Source organism: Vulpes lagopus, chromosome X (genome assembly GCF_018345385.1).
Source record: "Vulpes lagopus strain Blue_001 chromosome X, ASM1834538v1, whole genome shotgun sequence".
NCBI classification, from domain to species: domain Eukaryota; kingdom Metazoa; phylum Chordata; class Mammalia; order Carnivora; family Canidae; genus Vulpes; species Vulpes lagopus.
The window spans coordinates 6,988,100-6,994,829 of record NC_054848.1 but is presented as its reverse complement, the minus strand read 5'-3'; the positions used below and the strand labels follow the sequence as shown (position 1 = coordinate 6,994,829).

Sequence of the window (6,730 nt, the reverse complement as noted above, 5' to 3'; positions counted from 1 at the left end):
CAGGGATGGGGGCAAGGATTCTCCATAAACTGCCTTATCAAGATTCTTGCTAAACCTGGGCTATGCAGGCTGGGCAAGGACAGGATGGACACAGAAGGCCAAGGTTGGGGCTTAGTCAAGAAGAGGGCTCAGGGGAGCCTAACTAGTTTGGTCAGGAGAGAATCTCTGTCACCCTCTAAGTGCCAGTCAAGATTTACATCCTCCTGTTCTAGCAAGCTCAAGGGCAAACATTGATCTTCCCAAAGGTCTCTGTTTGAAAATGGCCCTGATTGATGTGGTATGGTCCCCATGCTCATCTTGAAACCAACAACTGCCATGTCTAGTGTAATGGACCATGATTGGTCAAACTTGGCTTATATTTCCTACCCTGTGAGGGACATATAGAAGAGAGGAGAAGATTCTCAAAGGAACTAGAAAAAGGAAGATGGACAAAATATCAGGCACTCAAAACTTGTGGCTATCTATTTGTAGCAGTCTATCACAGTCATAATATACATTTTCTAAAAGGCTTTAATAACAAATTGTAATAAGCAAAAGTATTTTAGCTGTGGTTCACCCATCCAGACTACTTGATGGAATGCACTTTGAATTATTGTGTTCATTTTCCTTACCTTCCAGAATGCCCTAATAAAAACCCAGCTGCTCCACTTGCTCTTCCCAGCCAGGCAGCTCTCCCATCTGCATGTGATGGGCCACTCTCACCTGTCAATTCTCATAGTGAAAGCCCTGCTGGTCCTCCAAGGCCTCATTAAATGAAGGGACCTATAACATTAAAAGTAATGAGTGTGGTGCTCTCTTCAGCAACACATACACTAAAATTGGAACAATACAGAGATTAGCATGGCTCCTGTGCAAGGATAACACACAGATTTGTGAAGCGTTCCACATTAAAAAAAAAAAAAGGTAATTAGTGTGGAGAGAGTCCCTAAGATGACAAAGGAACAGGTATCCTCTTAATATATCCCCAGATTGTCATATAAGTGAACCCTTTAATAAATAAATGTTCACTCTAAGTAAGGTAAAGCTTTGGAAAAAGAGGAGAGCTAAAGGGTTATACACATTCATAATGCATTCCTAAGAAATGGGAACCAATAGATTAGTTCATTGATCACATTCTATTTGAATTCCAGCTTTAATTGTGGAATTGTGCTGAAGTTGTCTAAAGAGGAGGCCATGTTACAGTAGACACGCTACTTAAAGAACTCACAGTCTACGGGGCTGTGAGGTTGTGAATGATGGGGAGGGATGAGACATGCACCATATCAATTAGAAAAGCCACATGGGGGGACGCATCGGTGGCTCAGTGGTTTGGCACCTGCCTTTGACCCAGGGCCTGATCCTGGAGTCCTGGGATCGAGTCTCATATCAGGCTCCCTGCATGGAGCCTGCTTCTCCCTCTGCCTGTGTCTCTGCCTCTCTCTCTCTCTTTCTCTCTCTGGGTCTGTCATGAATAAATAAAATCTTAAAAAAAAAAAAAGGCCACATGGTACAGATGGCCATCGGTAGGTAGATGAAGAGGATAGTTTAAGGCACTTTTTGTTAATCCTTTGAAACTGTCTTATCATGGAGCAAGCATTCTACTGGGAATCAGAAGACCTGGCTCCTAGAACCAGTGTTGTCACCCATGTTATGTTGGACCTGGTAAAATTTAGTGCCTCAGTCTTCTTATCTGCAACTTGTGGGATACCTCTGAGGGTTTTTTTTATTGTTCCCTATGTACCTGTTGCTTTGTCATCTTAGGGACTCTCTCCACACTAATTACTTTAAATGTTGTAGGTCCCCAAAACTGACTAGTTACTTCCTGAGGTAACAATAAATATTTATATCTGTATTTCACTAAATCCTTTATCAAGAGCCTTGACACCAATTTGATTTTCATAACAATGCTTCCTGGTAGTTATTATTTTCACCATTTTAATGATGAGAACATGGAGGTTCAGGGACGTTCCATAACTAGGAAGTAGAATATCATGTGTTGGACCCACATAACTCGACTCCAAGTCCAGTACTCTTTTCTCTACAATGTCAGGGAAGGACCTAGGAGGACTTTTTGTGTCCTCCGGTTTTTGTACTGGGTGAACAAGAATATAAATTAGTATTTGAGGATTCATTTCAAGATTTTGGCCTAATCTTCAGAGAAAGCTAAGTAGGAAAGTTGGACTCAGACATCATATGGCCTCAGTTCGCATGGTGATTTGGACTAAGAGCTGGTCTCTTGAAGTGAGTAGGGGATGATGTGTAGACCCTCTTAGCCCACATTTGGTTGTATTTTAAATGAAATTAGAGATAATGTACAAATACACTGAAGGTCACACAACATGCACTTGGGTGACCGTGCAGTCAGGAGGACACCAATGAACAGACAAGCCCATTTATGATGCACTTGGAATGCTGATCCAACACCTAAGAGCATTTTCCTTTAAACCAGCACTCCTCCTTCACCTCTCCTCCCTCCATCTCAAGCCTCTTCCCCTCCTCCCCGGGCAGCCTATCTGAACTGGAAGCCTGGAAACTTCTCTCAGAATCGCCCTCCATGGGAGCACTCCCTTAGGGATTATCAGTTCATTTCCCTGGGGCTTTGAAACCACTCATTCCATGGGTCCTACCCCTTTGTGCTTCCAGCGCTTTGAGGCCACTTTAGCCTCATCATTGTTACTGATGACTCCTGGGATTTGAGTTGAATAAGACCTAAGACCACAAACCCATCCCTGATGCTAACCAGCAGAGCCCCCACTCACCACACGGCTCACTGTCACCCAACTGCTGTGACCTTCCAGCTATTTCTTTCAAATCAATATGTTTAATATGGGCCAGTGGCGTGATGTTCCGAGAGAGCGCTTTTCTCAGTAGGTTGAAAAGGGAAAGGCAATGAGGGGAGGTCAACACCATCTGTGAAGAATAACTGAGGAAATAAATTTAGTAACAAATGTACACACCAGGAATGACCATTAAGCCATTTCAGCTATAAGAACTGAGCCAACTTGAAAATGAAATGAAATAAAAATGAAATAAAGGGGAGAGTGATGAAGATGAACTAGGTTTTAAGTATCTCATGTTCAGATGCATCATATTTTCAAAATTCCACTGGTTAGCTCTCATTCCGAACTGATCTTGCACATGCCTCTAAAAAAATAAAATGAGGGAAACTCACATCACTTAAATATCTACAAATGTGTCAGCCAAATGAAAGAACTCAGGAATCTGTGGTGTGTGTGTATGTGAGTGTGTTGGGAATGGGAAGCTCCTCACATTTATCACGTCTCTCGAGAGTGCAACTAGTTTTTTTCATCTTGAGCAAGTTACTTACTCTTTCTGATTCTTAGTTGCCCCACATGTAAAATCAATGTAGTCATACAGCCTTCAGGAAGCTCTGGTAAGTAGTAAATGAGATATGGGTGGGAAACATCCAATCCAGTTCCAAGCAAAATAGGTGACCACTTAATTTTTATTGCTATTATGCAAAATTCTGTACGTCACTATCAAAATGCATGTCAATATTTGGGTATCTGCAGGTCAATAGGGAAAAACTGGGGATGCCGCCACCATTCTTCCTTCCAGGCACATGAACTGAGAAGGATTTCTTGGCTAATAAATTGCAGGTTAAGAAATTAGGAAAACAGGGATGCCTCGGTGGCACAGTGGTTGAGCTCCTGTCTTCGGCTCGGGTCCTGGGATCGAGTCCCACGTCAGGCTCCCTGCAGGGAGCCTGCTTCTCCCTCTGCCTATGTCTCTGCTTCTCTGTGTGTGTGTCTCTCATGAATAAATAAATAAATCTTAAAAAAAAAGAAAAGAAATCAGGAAAGCATAGGATTTAACAACTGTTTTCTGAACTACATGTTACTTGCCTTTCAGCTGAGAACCAAGGTCCAGAAGACAATAAAACAGCTATAGTAAGTGCTAAAGAAGATAGATATTTTTGCGTCAAGTATATGGAACATTAATACATATATACGGTTTTAATTGGCAAATATGTTCACATACCTTACATTTTACGATGCTGCTCCTGCGTCAAGACTGCACATGGTGGGCTGAATCACGACCCCAAAGATGTTCCACACGCCAAACTTCTGAACCTCTGACTATCTTACCCTACATGGCAAAAGGGATTTTGTAGGCGTGATGAAGAAGTTAAGGATCTTGACTTTTAACCCGGGGATATTTATCCTGGATTATTCATATAGGCCCGATAAAATCACGAGGGTCCTCGCAGGGCGTATAAGAATAGAAGCAGAGTTCAGGGAGGAAAGGAGGTGGAGGAAGGGGCCATGAGCCAAGGAATGTGAACCACGTCTAGAAGTTGGGAAGTGTAAAGAAACCAATTGTCTCCTACAGCCTCCAGAAGGAATGCAGCCCTATGGACCTATTGTTGGCTCTTGACCTCCAGAACCGCAAGAGAATAAATCTGTGTTGTGTGGAGCCACTAAGACTATGGTATTTGTAACAGCAGTAGGAAACTCATAGGCTAGAAAAACGTGCTATGACTCAGCACCCCTCGCTAAGAAACATAAAGTGCCACACCCCGCTGTTTGCACAACCCGAGGAAGTCTCTTACTCATCCTTCCCTTGATAGTTTGGAAGCTACGGGGATGTCCTGGGGGAAAACCCAGCCAACACACCACAGCACTACTCTCTGTCATTATTTTTACCAAACTATATGCAAACAAAGGTACCTGGAAATAAAGACTCCGTGTAAATACGACCTGGAGTTTTGGAGGCCCATCATCATCTGCAAAATCTCCTGTTTGCAACGCAGATGAGCTGTTCAGCAGAGCAGACCTACTGACAGTGTAGGAGAAACACAGAGACACTTGGGGTCAGCGCCTCCTACCACTCCAGGTCCCCAAGGCGATGTGCCAATGCAAAACAAACAAGCTACTCTCTTCCTCGTGATAGTGGTTTTGTGTTTATTTTTTAATTTTTTTACTTTGAACCTCAAATATTAAAAGCCATCAGTTCCCTGTAACAGCCAGTCACTCAGTGTTTTTTCTCGGCTAGGGCTCTTTTTCAAGAACTTCAACCCACTTTTCTTTCCCCAGCAGCAGTAGCTCTCCCTCCTATTTTCTCTTCACACTGGGTGTTGTTTGACCAAAGAATAACCTTCTGGCAAATCAGGAATCTAGAAGGAAATCCTGCCCCGTGCTTCGGATAACACCTTGCCGATCTCTCTGGGGGTAAACGGGATCCTAAAAAAAAAAAAAAAAAAAAAAAAATCTTTGCAGGCTTTTCTGCCGCTTCTCTGAAACGTTTTCTGGCACTTAAATTAAACTTATGGATTCCAGGCCCTTGTGTGGGATCTTTGATCTAGGACCGCTCCACAGAGTACATTCTCTGTGCATTATGCATTTCCTAATTTGCTGTCCCTCAGTCCATTTCCTCAAGTCCTCAATCAATACAAACTTTCCCTGGCTCTGCTGATTTGCTCTGGTCACTCCTTCCCTGCCTGCCTGCCTGCCTGCCCATCTTGCTTTTTCTTTCTTCCTTTCCTTGCCTTTCCCTTCCTGGGCTCTCTCCCTCTCTCTTTCTCTCTGTTTCATGTTCTGTCTTTCTCTTTCTTTTTCTTTATCATTGTGTCTCTCTCTCCCTCCCTCCCTGCTTTGGCCGGGACCATTTAAAGCATGTTTTCCTAACCCTCAAATACAGGGGGCTTATTATAACACTGTTGCAGCAAGTCGATTTTCCAAGGGCACAGAGTGGGTCGGGAAGCGTTGGGCGCTTGGCAAAGGCCCTGGGGAATTCTTAACAGACCCCAGTTGGAATTAGCCATTACCATGTTAATGGCATCCTGCAGGAGGGAGGCGGCAGATGGTGATTCGGAGGGATTTACACCCCCATTAACTTCATAGATTAGATTCTAGGTAAGGAAATGCCCATGTGAACAAAAGAAAATAAATTGCTAAACGAGGTGGCACGGAACAGTCAGTCTGGTTCTTTTGCAATCTTGCGCTTGAGGCCCCGTGCCACCAATGAGCCGGCCAACCGGGGACCGGTGGCACCTTGGGAGGTGACCGGCTGGGGTCCCCCTCCCCAGGGCCCCAAGGTAAGGTCCCGGTTTGCCGCTGGCAAGCCTGGTGACTCGATGAGCTAGTTCAGCCCTCTGAACCTCAGTGTCCTCACCTGGAAAAAAAAGCTGGGTGCTGCTTTGCGGACCTCCGAGGGTTGCCCTGACCCCCCTCCATGAGGGAGGGCGTGGAAACGCCTCCTGCGCCCCTGGGGCTCGAACCCAATCCCGGGCCGCAGCTCTGAGTTTCTATCCGGGCCACAGCGTCACGGGCGCCACCCCAAAATCCCCCCACTGGGGGGCTCTTCCAGGGCACATCCCCCCCCCCCCGACCCCCGGGCCCTGAAGGCCAACATCAGGATGCTGGGCACCTGCGGATCAGGGCCGCCTCCGCCGAGCTGTGGACGCCCCTTCTCCTCCGTGCTCTCTGTCCCATGGTGAGGGCCTCGGCCTGCACCCAGGCACCTCCCACAGCTGCCCCCTCCTAACATCCTCAGGGCAAGGGTAGGGGTGGGCAGTAGGACTTCCCCACATGAATGGGGAGGACACAGATTTTATGTAGCAGGGAGGGCAAAAGGACCGACTTCTTAGCCCCTCCATGCTTATATGATCTAACTTAGTACCCTTAACAGCTCCACCTGGTAGGTGACGTTAAGTCAGAAACTCAAGAGTGTGAGGCCTGAGCCCACTCAATGTGACAGGAGGCACAGGGCTTTGGAGATCAGAGGACAG

General features: G+C 45.7%; 1 non-coding gene across 1 annotated transcript; it reads left to right on the top strand.

Annotated features, from left to right (window-relative positions):
- The first annotated feature begins 788 nt into the window (after positions 1 to 788).
- Positions 789 to 892, top strand: LOC121483659. Its single transcript, XR_005985786.1, has one exon. It is a non-coding gene; the product is annotated as a U6 spliceosomal RNA (small nuclear RNA).
- Positions 893 to 6,730: the final 5,838 nt, after the last annotated feature.